This window comes from Oryctolagus cuniculus, chromosome 14, assembly GCF_964237555.1.
Source record: "Oryctolagus cuniculus chromosome 14, mOryCun1.1, whole genome shotgun sequence".
In the NCBI taxonomy this organism is placed as follows: domain Eukaryota; kingdom Metazoa; phylum Chordata; class Mammalia; order Lagomorpha; family Leporidae; genus Oryctolagus; species Oryctolagus cuniculus.
The window spans coordinates 68719190-68741118 of record NC_091445.1 but is presented as its reverse complement, the minus strand read 5'-3'; the positions used below and the strand labels follow the sequence as shown (position 1 = coordinate 68741118).

General features: G+C 46.4%; 1 protein-coding gene across 1 annotated transcript in view; it reads right to left on the bottom strand.

The window, feature by feature from the left end:
• Positions 1-18387, bottom strand: part of NIM1K (NIM1 serine/threonine protein kinase) — a 72590-nt gene extending 54203 nt beyond the window's left edge. Inside the window, exon 1 of the mRNA XM_002714012.4 lies at positions 18063-18387. The gene's annotated coding sequence lies outside the window, so the exon portion shown is untranslated. The remainder of the gene's footprint in view (positions 1-18062) is intronic.
• Between the last annotated feature and the right edge of the window lie 3542 nt (positions 18388-21929).

Below are 21929 nucleotides of genomic sequence, written 5' to 3'. Positions count from 1 at the left end.
CTTTAAAAAATAAAAATAATTTAAAAAATTAAATTTCCAATGGGCTGATGGAATAATTAAAGTTTAGAGAGCTTGAGGAATTTGTCCAATCAGAGAACCAGTGAGTGACAGGGCTGGGGGGGGGGGTGCAGGTCCTTGTGATCATCCCTCTGGCTGCCTCCATCTGCAGTACAGTGGAACGTAAGGAATAGGCCACCACCATGAAGTCTGGTTTCAGTGTGGCCAGGGCATGAATCAGCTATATAAGCCAGGACAGGCAGGAGAATCAGCAAGGAAAATTCTTTTTTTTTTTTTTTTTTAAAGATTTATTTATTTACTTGAATGTCAGAATTACACAGAGAGAGAGGAAAGGCACAGAGAGAGAGAGAGAGAGAGAGAGAGAAAGTCCTCCATCCACTGATTCACTCCTCAATTGGCCACAATGACCAGAGCTGAGCTGATCCGAAACCAGGAGTCAGGAGATTCCTCCAGGTCTCCCACATGGGTGCAGGGGCCCCAAGACTTGGGCTATCCTCCACTGCTTTCCCAGGACACAGCAGAGAGCTGGACAGGGAGTGGAGCAGCCAGGATTTGAAGTGGTGCCCCTATGGGATGCCCGCACTGCAGGCAGGGGTTTAACCGTCTACGCCACCAAGCCAGCCCAGAAAATTCTTTTCATGCTTGTTTTTTTTTTTTTTTTAAATAGATCATTGGGACTGATGACATACATCTGTAATAGTAAATATGCCAATTAAATTACCCTTTATTCCTAACTTTGTAATGGAGTTGCTATGCCCACTGCAAGTATCCAAGGTGACTTGATAAAATTTCAGACAACATTATGGGAGTGGGAAGCAATCTTTATAGCTCAAGTCCACCTAGTAATGATTATCATTATTACTAAATGTCTCAATGGAGGTTACAAATAAAGTACAAAGTAATAAGTGTATAATAAATAAATACATGGGGTTGGCATGGTGGTGTAGCAGGTAAAGCTGCCACCTGCAGTGCCAGCTTCCCGTATGGGCACTGGTTCAAGTCCTGGCTGTCCACTTCTGATTCAACTCCCTGCTATGGCCTGGGAAAGCGGTGGAAGATGGCCCAAGTGCTTGGGACCTTGCACCCATGTGGGAGACCTGGAAGAAGCTCTTGGCTCCTGGCTTTGGATGGGCCCAGCTTCAGCCGCTGTGGCCATCTGGGGAGTGAACCAGCGGATGGAAGATCTCTCTTTCTCTCTCTCTCTGCCTCTGTGCTTTTCAAACAAATAAATCTTTAAAAATAAATAAATAAATAAATAAATAAGTAAATACATATGTAACAATTTTCAGTATATTTGTATCATAGAAGAAACAAGCTACATCTATGCTAAAATCAAAATTCAGGCCATCTTGGAACAGAATATCTGTTGAAAGTTTAGCAGACCATACAAGAAAGCAAAAATTACACACTTCATCAACATAGATACCAAAAATTTAAAATAAAATAGTACTAAATCAAACTCACAAGTATATTGGAAAAGTGTGACTAAGTAAGGCTTCTCCCAGGAATACGTGCCTAGCTTAACAATAGAAGGTGTGTGAATTTGGCTCAACACTTAAGTTGTTTAAAGGAAAAAAAAAATCCCAAAATGTCACCTGAGCAGATGCAGAAAAACATTTGATAAAACTGCACACTATTTATGAATAAAAATATTAGCAAATTAGGTATGGGAGGCAGGGGAGTTGGCCAACCTGGTTAAGACTGTCTGCCAAAACCTTTATTTCAAATGATGAAATACCAGAAGCATTCTCCACAAAGTCAAGAAGACCAAGATGCCTTCCAATACCATTTCTATTCAACATTCATTGAAGCCTCTAGCCAATAAAAGAAGACAAGAACTAATTATCGAAAAGGAAGAAATAATATTGCTTTCATTTGCAGACAAGGATTCTGAACATAGAAAATCCTGGAGATTCATAAACCATTATGTACTAGTAAGTAAGTTCAGTAAGTGCTGCTGAAGACAAGAGTAATGTGCCAATTTTCTGCAACACCTTAGTTCAAAATAATAATCTGGTAATAAGGAAATGCAGTAATGAAACATGTTCCATCACGCTAATAGCAACAAAATTCATAAATTACCTACGAATAAACCTAACAAAGGAGTTGGCAGAGATACATCGAGACAATTAGGGAAGAGGGATCTTATTGGATGTTCCTGTCAGTCAGCCGGAGCAGGAAGTGCTCAGCAGATGTTTCTGTCTTCTGTAAGTGGAAAGTTGGCGAGATCAAAATCTACCTGAGAAAGACATCATAAAACAAATGAGGACCAGTGTTGTGACGTAGCTGGTAAACAGCTGCCTGTGATGCCAGCATCCCATATGGGCGCCAGTTCATGTCCCAGCTGCTTCACTTGCGATCCAGTTCCTTACTAATGGCCTGGGAAACACGTGGAAGATGGCTCAAGTTTTTGGGCACCTGCCACCCATGTGGGTGACTTGGATGAAGTTCCTGGCTCCTACTTTTGGCATGCCCCGGCCCTGGCTGTTGTGGTCATATGGAGAGTGAACCAGTGGATGGAAGATCTCTCTCTTTCTCTTTCTCTTTCTCCGTCTCTCCCTCTCTCTCTGGAGCTTTGACTTTCAAATAAGTAAATAAATCTTTATTATTTTTTAAGATGTATTTATTTCATTTGAAAGTCAGATTTACAGAGAAAGAGAGGCAGAGAAAGCGAAGTCTTCCATCTGCTGGTTCACTCCTCAATTGGCCACAATGGTGGGGAATTGTGCCGATCTGAAACCAGGAGCCAAGAGCCAGGAGCCAGGAGCTTCTTCAGGGTCTTCCATGCAGATGCAGGGGCCCAAGCACTTGGGCCATCTTCCACTGCTTTCCCAGGCCATAGCAGAGAGCTGGATCAGAAGTGGAACAGCTGGGAATTGAACCGGCACCCATATGGGATGCCGGCACTGCAAGCAGCAGCTTTACCCACTATGCTATAGCACCGGTCTCATAAATAAATCTTTAAAAAACAAAAACAAGGGCCGGGCCAGCTCTGGCCGTTGCGGCCAACTGGGGAAGACCCTCTCTCTCTCTCCCTCTTCTTCTTTCTCTGTGTAACTCTGACTTTTAAAAAAAATATTTAAATCTTTTAAAAAAGTTTATTTTCATTTACTTGAAAGATAGAGCACTAGAGAGGGGGGCGGAGAGAGAGAAAGATTCCCTCCCATTGATTCAATGCCCAGATCCTGCAATAGCCAAGGGTGGGCCTGGTCAACGCAAGGAGCTGGGAACTTCCATTCAGGTCTCCCATTTGAGATGCAGGGCACCAAGCCTCCCAGGATACATTAGCAAGAAGCTGGACCGGAAGTGGAATAGCCAAGACTCAAACTGCCATTCCCATATGGAATGTGGGTGTCCCTAGAGGCTTCTTAACCTGCTGTGCCAAAACACCTGCCTTTACCCGTGGATGCTAAACCACACTGTGAGCACTTGCAGGCAGGATCCTGGAACAGGTCCAGGTGGTATCACTCGGTACCTTGAGGACTTCAGTCCATAATGACCTTCTCAATAGACAATTTAAACATCAATATCCCTGGCCTGAATACACCCGAGAGTGGCCCTGTGATATCTGGTAGCACTGTTTCCCAAAGGAAAATCTGAACAAACACAGGTTGGGATGACTGAACACGCAGATTATCTAGATTCTAAATCTTTCATTTCAAAAATAAAAGTGTTGTGGAAATAAGGTTGCAAAACATTGGGATTGTCTGTTAGGAAAGGTGGATTTTTATGGAAAGTTGAGATCAGCTCTGGTAATGTCACCATGATCCACTAAACAAACACAATAGGTTAGTGCATTTATTACCATAGACCTAATAAAATGTTAACAGCGATAGTAAGAATTCAATTCTACAATGCCAGGAACTGCTGTCCTGGGGAACTGAAGGGAGCTTTTAAGTTGTACAGGAGTTGTGGGGTAGGGGTGAGCTGGAGATGGCAGAAGGAAAACTACAGGCCACCAGAATCATTCAAGTGAGGACAAAATGAGGGTGGAGGGGTGATATTAAAGAAACAGCAATCGGCTGTGTCAAGCTGATTAGCCCTGTAAGGTGATTAGAACATCTCAGGACAGGAGCCCTGCAAGGGGAGCTAAGCCTGGGCCTTGGCTCTCTGGAGACCAAGACTCTGCTCTTTGGGCCAGGTACGTAGTTAGGTCATCGGACATTGCACAAGAGCTCAGAACCTGGTGTGTGTGTGTTGGCGAGGGGTGACGGTGGAGGGAGAGGTTCTTCCTTGTCATTCTTTTTTCTCTTCTACCCATCTGGCACACCATTTTCTTCACACTGACCTTCCTTCCACACTGCTTGGGAAATGCCTTCCCTCTGCCTAAATAAATAAATAAATAGCAGTGTGTTTAGCTGGACTTTAGGCACTTCATGGTCTCATCTCAGTTTTCCCCTGCAGTCTTATTTCTTTTTCTTCTTATTTATTTATTTTTTTTAAGATTTATTTATTTGAAAGACAGAGTTACAGAGAGAGGGAGACAAGAGAGAGATAGAGGTCTACCCTCCCCGAATGGCTGCAATGACAGGCGGTTGGGTTGGGCGAAGTCAGGAGCCAGGAGCTTCTTCTAGGTCTCCCACCTGGGTACAGGGGCCCAAGCACCTGGGCCATCTTCTGCTGCTTCCCCAGGCATATTAGCAGGGAGCTGGATCAGAAGTGGAGCAGCCAGTTCTCGAACCAGCGTCCATATGGGATGCAGGCATTGCAGTTGGTGGCTTTACCCGCTATGCCACAACACCAGCCCTTGCAGTCTTACTTCTTCTTCTTCTTCTTCTTCTTTTTTTTTTTTTTTTTTTTTTTTTTTTTTTTTGACAGGCAGAGTGGAGCAGAGTGGACAGTGAGAGAGAGAGACAGAGAGAAAGGTCTTCCTTTGCCGTTGGTTCACCCTCCAATGGCCGCCACGGCCAGCGCGCCACGCTGATCCGATGGCAGGAGCCAGGTACTTCTCCTGGTCTTCCAGGCGGGTGCAGGGCCCAAGCACTTGGGCCATCCTCCACTGCACTCCCAGGCCACAGCAGAAAGCTGGCCTGGAAGAAGGACAACCAGGACAGAATCCGGCGCCCCGACTGGGACTAGAACCTGGTGTGCTGGCGCCGCAAGGCGGAGGATTAGCCTAGTGAGCCACGGCGCCAGCCCCTCAACACTTCCCTAAGTCAAATTAATCTGAGGCTCTGAACAGATTGGCAGATTCATGGTTCCCTTGACAACCGAAGGAATACAGCAGAGGGGCTTACAGGATGATTTAGTCCATTTTGTATTGAAGTAATCGATGCAGAGGTAAAGCTATTTACTAGCTAGTGGCAGGGATAAGACAAGAATCACATTTCCTCATTTGCCTCTTCTCACCCCATCAGTCCACCAACCACCCCAACAGAATGAACGCATCTAAAACAATCTGGGGAGATCAAAAAGCCAAGCTGAAGTTAAAATAAAAAAGCAGCTATAAAGATTTGGAGGACGCAGACATTCTCACTCCATCACAGAGGACTTCATTACTAATTATTTCAAGGCCACACTTTACTGTGTGCTCTTCATGGATAATTTAGGAAAATATTTTTCTTCTCACATGTAGAATTTTTGTGATTTTTTTTAAAAAAAGATTTGTTCATTTATTTGATTGGCAGAGTTACAGACAGAGAGGGAGAGGCAGAAAGAGACCTTCCACCTGCTGGTTCACTGCCCAGATGGTTGCCACGGCTAGAGCTGGGCCAGTCTGCTACCAGGATCTAGGAGCTCCTTCCGGATCTCCCACTCAGGTGGCAGGGCCCAGTCACTTGAGGTGTCTTCCCTTGCTTTTCTTTTAGCCGGAGCCAGATCGGAAGCGGAGCAGCTGGGTCTCAAACCAACACCCATTGCAGGTGGTGATTTTACCCACTATGCTGCAGCACCTGGTCTCAAGTCTTAAAAAAATGTGTATTTATTCACTTTTATTTATTTGAAAGATAGAGCAACAGAGAGAGACAGAGACAGAGATCTTACATCTGCTGGTTCACTCCCCGAATACCCACAACAGCTGGGACTGGACCAGGCCAAATCCAGGAGCCAGAAACTGTATCTCGGTGTCTCACATGGGTGGCAGGGATTCAACGACTTGAACCATCATCTGCTGCCTCTCTGGCTGCACATTAGCTAAAAGCTGGATCAGAAAGCAGCGGTCAGATTTGATCCTAAACACTCCAATATGGAGTACGGACATCCCAAGTAGCAGCTTAACCAATGTGCAACAGCACCTGCCCCTGTGATAAGTTTTGTGTACATTTCCAGCTGTCAAATGTGCTCAGTCCACTTATTTCTCATCCTTTTGGTGTTACAGCTCTCCCTGTACTTTGTGTCCATCCAGACCAGCTCATCCCAACCCATGTGTCAGTTCACATACACTTCTCTCCTTTGGACACTTTGCACACCTCCTGCCTGCACCACGCTGGCTTTCACCACACAGGAACGTGGCTTGTCATTTATCTTATAATTGGGTTCTGTATGTCTTTCTTTTTTTATTTAAGATTTATTTATGTGTTTGAAAGTCAGAGTTACACAGAGAGAAAAGGAGAGGCAGAGAGAGAGGTCTTCCATCTGCTTGTTCAATCCCCAGCTGGCTGCACCGGCTGGAGCTGGGCTGATCCGAAGCCAGGAGCCAGGAGCTTCTTCCGGGTCTCCCATGTGGGTGCAGGGGCCCAAGGACTTGGGCACTGCAGGTGGCTTTACCCACTACGCCACAGCACCGGCCCCTGTATGTCTTATTAATAACCACTATTTAATGAGAGCCAGCAATAAACAGCAAGGGCTCAATTCCACACTATTCAAGCCAAGACACTTTTAAGGGTAGAATGGTGTGCTGTGAGTAATCACTCCGGGACAACAGGTGTAAACCAGGGCTGCCCTGATAACAGGGACCCACGGGTGCCCCATCAGTAAGTAATAGGGTGGCTGGCATTGTGTAGATCAGCTCACTCGACATCTTCACTAACTCCCTTCTCTTTTCCTCGTCTTCTTCAGTTATAAAAGAAAAGGCAACTCCCTGTTCTCCCTCCCAGTTGGGATGGCCATGAGACACACTGGCCAGGGGGGCCTGGGGAGGGTTTCTGATTCCACATGCCCTTCTGTTAAAGGGGACAGCTGTGGCTAGCGCCGTCCTTTCCCTCTCTTCCTGTGTGAAGCCGGCTGGAGAGGCAGCAGCCAACTAAAGCCCATGAAGAGGTAAGTACGAGGACAGAGGAAAGGTAGCAGAACAGAAAGATGCACAAATTGTGTCTCTGACGGCAGCTAAAGCAAAACTATCACCTATCCTTCTTCTGCAAGGAAAATTAACTTTTAACTAAAGCAGAAAATTATTTTGTTACTCTCAGCCAAAAGCAATCCTAAATTAGATTAGCTATTACTGTTTTATTCCAGTTAGTTTACAGTAATTTTCTTTGTTAAAACAAGTCTTTTTTTCAAAAAAGAATTATTTATTTATTTGAAAGACAGAGCCAGAGATAGAGGGAGAGACAGATATTCCATCAATCAAGCATTTAAAAAAATATATTTATTTGAAAGGCAGACAGAGAGGAGAGAGAGAGAGAGAGAGAGAGAGAGAGAGAGTGAGAGAGAGAGTCTTCCATTCACTGGCTCACTCCCCAAATGCCTCCCACAGCCAGGGCTGGGCTAGGCTGAAACCAGGGGCCCAGAATTCCATCTGCATCTCTGTGGGAGGCCAAGTCTTTGGGAAATCATTTGTCGCCTTCTTGGATGCTTTAGCCAGGAGCTGGGAGGGAAGTAGAATAACCGGGACTCAAACTGGCACTCACTATGAGATGCAGGCTTAACCTACTGCACCATACCACCTGCCACCTTTTCTGCATTTGCCTCTTATACTCTGTTCCAACGAACAATGTTCACCAGTTAATCCAGCAAGGAATTAGAAGGTTTGAGTCACCGATTTACAACTCTCACTGAACATTCTAGCAGTGAGACACACTGGTGAGGCCAAGGGTACTGACTTAGCTCTGCAATATTACAACTTAAAAAAAAAAGGCAACAAAACATGATATGTCCATGTTTTGTTTTGTTTGTTTGTTTGTTTATTTGTTTTTGGTTCTTTTTTTAAATAGATGTTAACCAGCTTGGACATTTCAGAACATTAGCAAATTTTGACTTGTCTTGGCAGATAGTGGTTTCAGAGTTGTTCGCACATGGGCGTGATAGGCTGTATGTAGACAGTGCCTCAAGGGAGTCTGAGCCCAGGCCAGGCAGAAATGTTTCTCTTCACCTCCGACTCTCTCAGCCCAAAGCTGGCCACTGGCCCACACTCCTCCTAAGAGCTTCTCAGTCTCCCAGGAAGCTGCTTACTTCTGCAACATGTGCAGCGTGGCCGAACATGAGCCCACTGCCACGAATTTGTCCCATGCTCCGTGCTGTGCCTTCGAGTGGCACACATCTTCACTAGGGCTGTTCGAGGCTTAATTTTAAAACCCTGAACATGCTGCTAAGTGGCTATTTCTGGCCACATATGTCCTGTGTGAGTGAAGCAGGGTGGTGACTGTCATGCACTGTGGGAGACTAAAACTGGGTCAGCTCTCGCCAGAGGAGCCTGGGCAGACCAAAGCAGCCGGAGCTCCCCGGAGGGGCTTGCGCCCAGGAGCCTTCTCACTGGCGTCCCAGCCCCCCAGTCTCTGAGGTTCCAAGGAAAAGCCTCTTCCCTGTGGGTGGGGCGATTCCCATCCCAGGCCTGGTGGACCCACTGAGTCATGTCCCACTTCTTCCATTCTCTCTCATTCTTGCTCACACCTGCCTGCACTCTTCCATCATCTTTCCACACGAGTATTCCCTCATTCTGTTGTGGCCTTTTGGGCACCATTCCAGATGCTTTTAATGTAAAGAGAAAGCTAGGACCTGTCTTGCTCTAGGGAGGAGCTTTTCCCATACATGATGGGAGGACCTCTCTCTACATCCATCCCACGCCCAGGGGGAATGGAAGAACTGGCTTCCCAGCCAAGGGGTACATATGCCGAACCTGGTTTGTGAGTTCTCAGTTGGGATTAATCCAGAAAACAAATACACCCTACAGAAGAACACTGACTGTTCAATATCATGAAAGATAAACCTGAAAATACAGAGCTACGTGGGAAAAGCAATAATAAGGCAGTAAGTACATTATTCCAAAATTTTCACTTTGTTTTTACTAAACAAATAATGTTTCGCAATGTTAACCATGTAACCTCTTTGACTAGGATTATAAAGGAGATTAGATGACCATTTCTTTCATTTTATTATTAGTTTCTCCATTTTTGACGATAATATGAGGAAGAATGACATTTATTGGATTTTAAGAGCTCTACAGAAATAAAAATTAAATTCTTACAACATTCTCTAAGGTAGATTCTATTATTATGCCCAAGAAAGTTGAGGCACAAAGAAGTCAAATCACCTGCCAAGATCACACATAGTGGTTGTGCCACACAGCCAGGGCTTGACCTAGTGTTATGCTCCATAAATGCATGCAGACATTTAAATCCCACAGTCTTAATGCTAATGGTTGGTGCACTAAGAAGCAGACTGGATCTAACTATGGGAGCGGGAGGTGAGCCCACTAGGAGAGCTTTAGGTTGTTTGGGGCTTGCTGCCCCAAGGTGGTTGCTGCAAGAGTGCTGGTTATTTAGGCCAAGTTCTATCTATCTTCTCTCTGCTTCCCGGGCACCTGCTCTGCCATTGCTAGCCCCCAGCAACACCACTGTAATGGGTCTGCCTGATCCTGAACTGCGAACCCCCAAAGTCTAAGCCAGAATAAATCTTTTCTCTCCCAAAAAGCTCCTCTCACGTATTTTAAAGCAATGAGAAGTTGACAAAAAAAAACTAAAAATCTGGTTCCATAATTAAGGTTTGACCACTGCTGCTTGCTGCCTCTGTAATGTCTTTTTTTTTTTTTTTTTTTTAGATTTATTTGAAAGGCAGAGTTACAGAGAGGCAGAGGCAGAGAGAGAGAGGGTCTTCCACCCTCTGGTTCACTCCCAAGATTGCCGTAATGGCTGGAGCTGCGTGGACCCAAAGCCAGGAGTCAGGAGGTTCTTCTGGGTCTCCCACATGGGTGTGGGGGCCCAAGGATTTGGGCCATCTTCTACTGCTTTCCTGGGCCTTTGCAGAGAGCTGGATCAGAAATCGAGCAGCCAGGTCTCAAACCAGCACCTATATAGGTTGCTGGCACTGCAGGTGGCAACCTTACCCAGCACACCACAGCGCTGGCCCCTGGAATATGTTTTGTATTATGTATAATATACATATAATGTTTGATAATAAAGACATTCTTTTTAAAAATATTTATTGATTTACTTGAAAGACAGAGTTACAGAGATAGAGGGAGAGACAGAGAGAGAAATCTTCCATCTACTGGTTCACTCCCTAAGTGGCAGCAATAGCCAGGGCTGAGCCAGGCCAAAGCCTGGAGCCAGAATCTTCTTCCAGATCTCCCATGTAGGTGCAGGGGCCCAAGCACTTGGGCCATCCTCCACTGCTTTCCCAGGCACATTAGCAGGGAGCTGGATCAGAAGGGAAGCAGCCAGGATATGAACTGGCTCCCATATGGGATACTGGCATCGCAGGTGGCAGCTTAACCCACTACACAACAATGCTAGCACCTAAAGACATTCTTATAATAAATAAAAAAGGATTTTTAAAAAGAGAAGAAATGTGACACATGGTAGTCAAAGAGAGAGGGGAGAGGAGAAAGATAAAAGCTTCGAAACGAGTGAGGATGGTGTTCCTTTGAGAAGCAGTGTGACCTGTACTTGACGTCTTTGGATTTCTTATCTTAACTATAGAACAGGGGGTGAGCAAACTTCTATTCCAGAGAAAGATTTACTCTACAGAACACCAATTGCTGGCATGAAAAATGTGTCATCATTTTAGGTTTGACTATCAGATTATAGATTCATCTAAAGCAAATTCGTTGTCTTTGCATTTTATATGTTAAAGCTAACATGCACCATAAAGCAAATGCACTAAGTATTAAAACTCTTAGGAAGGCCAAAGGTATGATTCCTATATGAATGAGAAAAAAAATGTGGTGAGAAAAATCAAAATTCCATTCTCTCTCATTCTTGCTCACACCTGCCTGCACTCTTCCATCATCTTTCCACACGAGTTTTCCCTCATTCTGTTGTGGCCCACGCCTTTTGGGCACCATTCCAGATGCTTTTAATGTAAAGAGAAAGCTAGGACCTGTCTTGCTCTAGGGAGGAGCTTTTCCCATACATGATGGGAGGACCTCTCTTTACATCCATCCCATGCCCAGGGGGAATGGAAGAAGAACTGGCTTCCCAGCCAAGAGGTACATATGCCGAACCTGGAAAATGGCCTGGTAGCTGGCATGATTTCAAAGGGCATTAACTGAGACATTCAAACTTCAAAGTATTCAACTGATGCAATCAACAGCAATCAATACGTAGAGGGGCTGGCGCTCTGGTCTAGCGGGTAAAGCCACCACCTGCAGTGTCGCCATCTCATATGGACACTGGTTTGAGCCCTGGCTGCTCTGCTTCTCATCCAGCTCTCTGCTATAGCCTGGGAAAGCAGTAGAAGATGGTCCAAGTCCTTGGACACCTCCACCCATGTGGGAGACCCAGAAGAAGCTCCTGGCTCCTGGCTTCGGATTGGTGCAGCTCCAGGCATTACAGCTATCTGGGGAGTGAACCAGCGGATGGAAGACCTCTCTCTCTCTCTCTCTGCCTCTGCCTCTCTTTCAAATAAATAAATAAATCCTTAAAACAAAAAATACATGACATGGAAAAGTGACTTTCTAAATATGCCCATTCATAATTCTCCAGAAGTAAAGGACATGAGTTTTCAGGTTGAAGGGCCCACTAGGTAGATGAACATAATCTGTACAAAGTGAATCCCTACTTCAGTGAACTTTCATAAAACAATGAGAAATGCTTACATGTTTTAGAGACAAAAAATAGATTTTATACAAAGAGTAAAGAATCAGAATGGGATTGAACTTTTCAGTAACACTGGAAGCTAGAAAACAATGAATCAATGTCTTCAAAAGTTTATAGGAATTAATTTCCAACCTAGATTCTACACCCAGGCAAAGTATCAATTAAGTGGGAGAGTGTGACTACAATAAGGACATTTTTAGGTACACAAGGTCTCAAAATTTACTTTCCATACCCTTTTTAAAGACTTTTTATTTATTTTCATTTTATTTGAAAGGCAGAGAGACAGAGAGACTGGCAGAGATCTTCCATCTGCTGGTTCACACTCCAGATTCCTGCAGCAAGGAGCCTGGAACTCAGTCTGGGTCTCCCACATGGACAGCAGGGACCCGGGTACTTGAGCCTTCATCTGATGCCGGGGAAGGTGGCTGCCAGCAGAAAGATGTTTCAGAATTGGAGGATGCAGCATCTCAACTGCTGCCCAGCACCTGCCTGCCATCATGCTTTCTTAAGCTATCAGGGGCCGGTGCAGCAGGTTGAAGCCGCCGCCTGCAGTGCTGGCATCCCATGTGGGCACTGGTTCAAGTCCCGGCTGCTTCACTTCCAATCCAGCTCTCTGCCATGGCCTGGGAAAGCAGTAGGAGATGGCCCAAGTGCTTGGGTCACTGCACCCATGTGGGAGACCTGGAAGAAGTTCCTGGCTCCTGGTTTCAGATCAGCTCAGGTCTGGCCGTTGCAGCCATTTGGGGGAGTGAACCAGTGGATGAAAGACCTCTCTCTCTCTCTCTCTCTCTCTCTCTGTAACTCTGTCTTTCAAATAAATAAAATAAATCTTAAAAAAAAAATAGACGCTATCAGAGGGGCCAGTGTTGTGGCATAGAGGCATAGTGGGTAAAGCCAGTCCCAGACTGGCTGCTCCACTTCCGATCCAGCTTCCTGCTGCCTGGGAAAGCAGCAGTGGATGGCCCAAGTTCTTTATGCCCTACACAAGTTCTTGATCTCCCTACATGTGGGAGACCAAGAAGTTGTTTTTGGCTCCTGGCTTCAATTTGGCCCAGCCTTGGCCATTGCGACCATCTGAAGAGTGAACCAGCTGATGAAAGATCTCTCTCTCTCTCTCTCTCTCTCTGTAACTCTGCCTTTCAAATAAATAAAAATAAATCTTTTTTTTTTTAAAGAAACTGTCAGTGCAAGTGCAGGTACTGTATAAAATGAAGGAGTGAACAACAACAAACAGGAAATCATAATAGGAAATTCTCACAGAAGGAAAATCTCAGAATGTCAGCGTGCATCAGGGGTAGAAACTGATTCTGACTGAAGGATGGAGGACTCCACTGTGGAGTGCTGGGGAGGGGTTTGGAAGGCACTAATGATTGTCCAGTAGGGTCCATTGTGAGGAGAACACCAAGGACAGGTGTTTCACAGAGCCACTGGAATATTTAGGAAAGGTATAGCAATAGGTTCCAAAAAATTGAGGAAATGAAAAAAAGTAATTATTTTTCTCTCAAGAAATTGTACAAAGAAAGACAAAGATGAAATAAAGCACAGTTTACAACTTGGATCTGCAGTGAACAATAACTTTCATAACAATGTAAACTCAGCATTGATTTAATTATAGTTATGATGTGATTTATGAGAGCCACTGAGGGACTGAGAATTTTCCACTGTGGTCTGTGCAAGGCCCTGTCCCCCGCAGCTATTCCTCCTCCGTGTGTAGTGCACAACTCTTCCTCCCCAACTGCTCTGTGTAAGTGCTGTACAAAGTCTGACTTAGTCAAACAACAGCTGCGCACCAGCAAGAACAGTTCCTCTCTACCGGGAACCATCCATGAGCTGAACTTGGCTGCTCTGTCTACAGTTCCGTCTGAAACATCTCATCCTCTGGCTTGGCATTGACAACGAAGGAGTTTTTGCTACTAGTTCACTGGCTGATTCCCTTTCACAGACTGTATTGCAGAAATGGAGAAAAATGGAAGGGTAGAGTAAGAGAGTTATATATTCACATATAATGTCAGTAGATTCTGTCTCAAGTGGAAAAATCAAGATTCAGCAAACAAGTATTTGGAAGTAGGGGAGTAATTGGTGAGACAGTTAGAGCTGAAGGTGGTTGTATCTGGGGAGTGGGACTTCTGTTTTTGTTATAATCAATTGATCTTCTCTAATTAAAAACATAGATGAATGTATTATTTTGACCACAATTTAGACAAAATTTTAAAGTAAAAAGGTAAGTTCCAATTATACAATCTGGTGTGTCTACAAATCACCTCAACTAAATGATCCCAACAAACAAAACTGTTGAAAACTTTGCAGGGTTTTAAGTACCGGGACGAGAGGTTTGCTGGGCGGCCAGGGCAGCAGATGTGGAGGTGGAAAGTGGCTTCAGCCCACACCACCGGGGCGGGGAGCAGGCAGCTACAGTAGATCTGTCACCCAGCCAAAATTGTGGGCCTGCTTCCTGGTGAAGTACAAGAAATGCACCTGAAGGAGTTGTCACAGGAAGTAATTTATTTGTGACAAATTTGGAGTCCGTGGGGAATAATTGCCAAAGCCATGACTCCCACGGGCAGGGGAAGTGTGTGGGGAAATAAATATGAAAGAGGGGAAGTTGTTTCCATTGCATGTCGGGGTGGGTATAAGTTCACACAGACACAGTTCAGAAACATGTTCTAACATAGGTCGCATGTTATGGTACTAAGACCTAAGCTCCTTCTAGGGTGGAGATTTTAGTATTAAAATGAAGCCAAGGGGGGCCTGTGCTGTGGCACAGCAGGTAAAGCCGCCGCCTGCAGTGCCAGCATCCCATATGGGCGCCTGTTCGAATCCTGGCTGCTCCACTTCCGATCCAGCTCTCTGCTATGGCCTGGGAAAGCAGCAGAAGATGGTCCAAGTCCTTGGGCCCCCGCACCCGTGTGGGAAACTCGGAAGAAGCTCCTGGCTCCTGGCTTTGGAGCGGCATAGCTCTGGCTGTTGCAGCCATCTGGGAAGTGAACCAGTGGATGAAAGACCTCTCTCTCTCTCTCTGCCTCTGCCTCTCTGTAACTCTGCCTTTCAAATAAATAAATAAATACATCGAATAAATAAGTAAATAAATAAAAATAAAATGAAGCGAAGAGTAGTAACTTAGGAGAACATCAGTACTTTTAGGGTCTTGAAATAGAAATGAGTCACGATAGATTTTTGAGTCCCTGGAGCATGAACCAGGGACACTTCCATCTGTAGCTCAGGCCTTCCAAGGGTTCCCTGAGGAAGTCAGAGGTTTCTGCTCCATAGAGACCCTAGTGCTCACTGGAAAATCCTTGTAAGAGGAAAAGTGAAGTTCTTTTCAGTTTCCTCTTCTGCAACTGGTCTTCCGGGCAATTCTCTTTGCAGTCCATGTTTTCTCTCTTACTCCCTTTCCCTTAATCAGTCGAGATTCTTTTTCTTCGGGTTTGATTTTTCTGTATGATCTTAAATTCTTCCTGCCATCCTCTCCCTGTCTCTCGTCTCTGGCTCTCTCTAAGGCTTGGCTGATCCTTCTATTTATAGACCTGCCGAGTGATTTAGAGTTTTGTCCCTTGCTTTGCTGGGTGATGAGCTGCGATCACTCACCCTAGGCACACACCTTGCCCACCGAAGTGGCCATTATTCCTCAGTGTGCTGTGTAATGGCTGAGATAAGCCTGAAACTTTTGAGAGTAAGCCCTCTAAGACTATGTGATGTGCTGAATTCAAGTTGTGCTTTTGAACTACTTCAGAAGTAATCAGCACATTGTCTTCTAAAATTTCTAACTTCAACTGAAGAACTTTTTCTAGAGGATGACAGTAAGAAATGACAGGATATAGCACAGAACCAATTTTATAAGCAACCTATTTATTAACAACTAAAATAAAATCAGCCCATCAAGTAAGGCTCTTTAATAATCCCTGGAGAAGCACAGTGACCAGATTTAAAGAATAAAGTTGGATTTAAAATTGCATTTCAATTTTTAAGTTTCTGAAAATGGAAACACTAATCTGAGAAAATGCTAAATTGTCAAGACAAAAATCTTTGCTTTTCTTCTCTTAAAAATGTAAAATCTGGGGGCTTTCAGATTTTAAAACCACAGCTATCAACATGTAAAACTCATTTACAGGATTCAAAACTGAGGAATTATGGAGGCATAAAAAATCATGGTGCTGTAAAGACATCAACTCTTGCTATTGAAAATATTTGAAATGGTACCACTGCTTGCTGCAAGTTGAGCTTTCTTAATGAAAAACCTGGGGCCAACCAAGAACAGAAAGGGCCCTATGGTCTATGTGTAGTTACTACTGGGGCATTTCGATTTTCATATAATCCTGCCTTTATTTTAAATGCAGTTTAATTATCAACACACACACACACACACACACACACAACACACCTCAAACCAAATATCCACCCTGCATTTTTTTCTCACACAGAAGGAGGCCTCTTGGAAGATTTTTCCAGGCTGACCACTTAACAGTGGTCAAGCCCAAAATAAACCCATGATGGCTTTACCAGACAAATTCAGCAGCACACCAAACTCCAGGCCACGGAGGGCTGGGCTCAGCTTTTCCTTCAACGATCTCTCCCAAGACCCCCACCCACACTTCCCCATCTACTAATTAGAAAGTGAGCTAGGATTCCAAACGTAAATGCTAAATGGAGAGGGAGCTCTGGTCCAAGGCCAGGACTCCTTGAACGTCCACCACAGCACAGTCAGCTCTGGAAAGAAAGCTGGGGTTAGTGTTTACTCTCGTCTGTCTGAGAGGGAACTGTTTTCCACAGATGGAAAACTCTGAAAAGATAAAATTTAAAAACAACAACCAGCCTTGGGACTTCAAAAGAGTCCTTTAGGGGGAAAGGAACAAGCATCTTTTTATAAGCTCGGTGATTGCCATGGTGACACGAGGGGACACGAGGAGTGCCCTCCAGAACAGCTCCTGGCTCCAGGCAGGCAGCCTCTCAACAGCACAGGGCGACTTCTTCAGTTACCATGGCAACTGAAATTAGGAGCGTTTTGCAACACTCACAGAGACCATCTCTTGAAGCGCTTCTGTGAATCACATCGAATACTGATGATGCAAGCTTGTGTGATACATATTTCTCGAACTTTTTTTAAAAAAAAAATTGCCATAAACAAAACTTGTTTTAAACTTCCACTTGGAATAGATATTTTGTTCGTGGTTTTGTTTGTTTCCCTTTCGGATTCCCGTGGCCTCCAGGGCAAATGCAATTTGTTTAATTTCCAAAGTTGTCTGAATTACACGGCCGAGAGCTCAGCATGTGATTCACTCGCTCTGATTCTGAAGCGGGAGGGGGAGCGGGGTGGGGGAGGGCGGTCCTAACATAGAGCCCTCTTGTCTGCTGAACTCAGGAGTAACCAACAGGGGAGCCAAGGGGCGAAGTGCCGATGGCTGCGTCTTCTCCGTCCTCCGCAGAGTCAGGAGCGCCTTCTTCTAGTGCCTGGGCCTCGCCGTCTGCTCGGGTGTACCAGGCCCCGGGGAGCCCATCAGCACCGGCATTTCGGAGTCCCAGTTGCGGTCCTTTCCCGGTGGGGTCGAGTCCTCGGGCTCTTCGTATCCCTAGAGGGACCTCTGGGAGGAAGAGACGAGGCTCTTCCTCACTTCGCAGGGACTCCCCACGGCAGCCCCCGGCCCCGGCGAGCGTCCAGCTGCGGGGTGTGCCGGGCGGTGTCGTTTCCCTGGCCGCAGCGGCGAGACGCCCGCTCCCTTACCGGTGCAGCCGCGGCCAGCGCCGGTGAGGAGGTCGCCCAGGTCTCAGCCCTTGTCTCAAACCTGCAGACCGTGCCGGTGCCTCGGTCCAGCGCTAAGCCGCTCTCCCGGGCTCACGGGTGGGCGCGCACACACAGGGCACACGGGGACACGGGGCACACACGCGCCCATGGACACGGGCGCCGCACATGCCCTGGGCACCCACGCGCGAGCGCGCCCTCGCCCCGGCCCTGCGGGCAAATCAAGGCGCCCTTCATCTGCTCCTGACCCCACCACGCCGCAGTCTGGGTCTCCTCTTCCCCCTCCCTCGGGCTGCGGGATGGAGACGCCCTCCTCCCGGCCGCTCAGGTCCGCAGCTTGGCCCAGGAAGGGCGGGCGGGTGGCGGTGCTGGCTGCCGCCCCACGACCCCGCGCTTACCTTGGTGGCGCCGCTGGCTCGCAGGCTGCGCCGCGCGGTGCCCGGCCAGGCGCTCCCGGCGGCAGGCGCGGGCGGTGCGTGGTGGTCCCGGTGCGCGGGGTGTCTCCGGCGCCGGAGCTGTCAGGGGCGGTCAATGCGACCGCCCGCGGCCCGGCAACCCCCGCCCGCCGGCCTCTGCCTGGTGTCGGCGGAGGGGACCCAGGCGCCCCGCAGCGTTTCCCGAAGGACCAATCGGGAGCTTGGGGCTGGCCCGGGGGAGGGGAAAGAGGGAGGCGAGGGGACGCGGGCCGGGACCGCGGAGCCGGTTTCTATGGCAGCCGGGCGGGAGGGGCGCGCGGCGCGGGGACACCCACTGCAGACGCGCGGGAGGGGGTCCCGGCCTGCAGCGGAGAGGGTCCCCCCTAGGCGACCCGGCTCCCAGCCACTTAGCAGCTGCAAGCCCTTGAGCGGGGGTTTCTGTGTCCTCGCAACAGAACGGAGGGCTCCGGCAACACACAGTGACAGCTCGTCTGGGCGAGTCCCGCAGGGTTTAGGCTCTGCAGAACGAAGCGCTAGTGTCACCCCTAGCGGGGTTCCGAGCATCCATCAGGCCTGGCTCCGCTGGTGCCGCTTAGACAGTGGCCCCGTTCCGCTGCCCACCCCTGGGTATGATCCATCCTCTCTGGCTGATGATAGATGCCAGATAGTATTCTTCCAGTTTACAAACAAGGAAGCCAAGTCAGTGGGTTGAGTGCAGAGCAGGGAACGTGATTCACGGAATACTAAAGCATGGGGTTGTTTGCTGGAGGGTAAGCCCTTCGTTTTACAGAGGAGGAAACTGAGTTCAGAGAGGTCTGATCACGTAGCAGGTGTCCCACAGCCGGGACTGAGCGCCCTAAGGCTTGGTTCTGCGTCCGATCTTTACACCTGCTTATGTTCCGCATCCTGTATTCACAATTGCCCAGGCAAAAGTGCTCAGAAGAAAAACAGCTTGTCTGAAATCCTTTTATGGTAGAAATTAGGGAACTCAGATTCCTTTCTAATGTTGTTTGTCGGGCACTGTAATGAATACTTTCGAGAAGAGTAACTAGTCAAATCCTCACAAATCATCTAGGAGTTAGGAATTATTATCCTCGGATTGGCAGATGAGGCTGAAGTCCTACGGCTGTAGAATGCTGGTGCTGGACTCAAACCCAGCCGCTCTGCCTAGTCTATGCGCTTTCTTTCTACTCTGCTGTCTCCTGGTGTGATGACTATAGGGGTCAGGAAGACAAAGGGCAAGAAGTAAAACCTTGGACAGCTCCATGCTCTGTCCATTGACATGGGCAAGAAACTAGAACCTGGAACTATATTGCCTCCTTGGTTTTTGAGAGCAGTCACCTGTTTGTGGAGGATAGGGTTTATCTTTAAAGGCGGGGGGATGGGGGGAGGCTCTCAGAAAGGCAAGGAAATTCTTTAAAAAAAAAAAGTACTCATACTACCAGTGTATTTTCTTTCTAAAATAATAAAACTGTAGGGTAAAACTTTATATATCTTTAAAAGATATAAGCCTGCTCAGATTCTGTAACATGATAATATATAGGTTAAAATTGCATAGGGAAATTGCCTAGAAACCAAGACTCAAACTGTCAACCTGACACAGGCTCTCCGCCCTCACATTATGCCCCCAGAGCCTGATGCTAGAAATCTACTTGCTTTAGTGAATATTAGAAATGCTTTTCATTACCTGTTTAATTTAAATCACCTGTGATTTAAATTAACCTTCCAATACTTTAATACAATGAGCAAATGTCAGAAAAATGCTTTAATGTCAAGGAAATATTTTCCTGAAGAATTTATGAAGTTGTAAAACCTATAGAGGGTAGGTTTCAAGGTTATTAGAAAGCTTATAAAAATTTAACTTTAGGAGTGAGCCCTTCGCATAGTGGTTAAGATGCTGCTTGGACACCCTCGTTATGAGCGTCTAGGGCTGGGTCTCACGCTGCTCCCTGAGAGGGAGTGAGTGGTGGCTCCAGTACTTGGGTCCTTACCACTAACACGGGGGAAAAAGACTGAGCCTGGGCTCCTGGCTGTCGGGGACACTTAGGGTGCTAAACCAGTGGATGGAAGCCATCTTCTCAAAGTAAACGTTTAAAAAATGTTTTTCAAAACCCTGCTCCCTGTGTTGCCAGTAAGTCAAATGCCTTCCCAAACACGTTTCTAAAGCAGGAGGTATGCGATCTATGCTTTAACATTGACAGTGGCTACAAATGCAGGTTTTTGAGTCATAAAATTGCACTTTTGACTTCTGGTTCTGTTAGTTACTAGCTGAATGATGCGTTGCTTTCGAGTATCTTCTAGCCTGATCTTAATCTAGGTATTGTTATGACAATCAGCAGTATGAAGTATGTGGTAGAGTAAAATACAGTAAATGTGAACCTGATTCATTCAAGGCAGGGGGCCCCTAGATAGCTTCAAGTTGAGGGAGGGCCACCAGAGGACCCAATCGTGAGTGGACAACTGGAGAGACCTGGAGAGAGGCTGAAGGTTCATCCCCAGACACCGATGACTTCATCAGCCTAGATTATGAAAATTCACTAAGGATGTTTCTAAGTTGGTGAACACAACCTGCTGAGTGGCACGCCAGGGGAGAGGAAGGTGTGGAAATGTTTTCTTCCTCTGCAACCCTCACTTTACCCAATACAGCCCTTCCATTTGGCTGTATCTGAGCTGTATCCCCTACAGTAAAACTAAGGATAGTGCATTCCTGAGTTCTGGGAGTTGTTCTAGCAATGACACTTGGGGATAGAAGGACTTAAGAACCATGACTTTCTAGTTGGCTTTCCAAGTGTGGGTAAGCTTAACAAACCCCGTTTGCGGCTGGTGTCTGAAGTGGGGGCAATTTCGCAGAGCTGAGCCCTTGGTGTGTGTGTCTGTTGTGCATCTGGGCAGTGTCAGAACTGAATTGCTGGACACTCAACTGGTGTCACAAAGTCAGTGTTGGAACAATGGAACACAATCTCTAGTGCACTTAGGATTTCTGTTTGTAAGGATCGATGGTGCATATTCCACTGCTCAATTATTAAGGTAAACATAGCTTAAAACCTCAAGAGGAATGTTAGTAGAGAACAATTAGTAGCCAATATCCAGAAAATACACATCAGTTTTGAATAACTGTTTTGTTATATTTAAAGTGTTTTGCCAACTACAAAGTGTTAACAAAAATTTACCACCAATGAGTAGTTTTCCTCCCTTTTGTAATCAAATTTACTGGTATTCTGAGTGTACTGATAGCTTTTATACTTTTTGAAAGGAAAATGAACTATACCTGCCCCTTCAATCTGTCTTGAAAGGCCTTGATAAATATGAAAACTATAATGAGTTTTAATGCTTTGATGTGCCTCTGTCTCTGATCTCTACCTTGTGGTCAAAGGTCTTCTACCATTATGTTTGAAAGGTTTAAAGGCAGCCGGCGCCGTGGCTCACTAGGCTAATCCTCCGCCTGCAGCGCCGGTACCCCAGGTTCTAGTCCTGGTTGGGGAGCCGGATTCTGTCCCGGTTGCTCCTTTTCCAGTCCAGCTCTCTGCTGTGGCCTGGGAGGGCAGTGGAGGACAGCCCAAGTGCTCGGGCCCTGCACCCGCATGGGAAACCGGGAGGAAGCACCTGGCTCCTGGCTTTGGATCAGTGTGGCGTGGGGGCCGTAGTGGCCATTTGGGGGATGAACCAACAGAAGGAAGACCTTTCTCTCTGTCTAACTCTGCCTGTCAAAAAAACAAACAAACAAACAAACAAAAAACACAAAAAAAACCCCCAAACATTTAAAGGCACTAGTATGAACTATTTTCAGCATTCAAAATTCACTACATGCTAGCAATTTATAGATTTAAGATCACTGATAGGGCTTTGTTA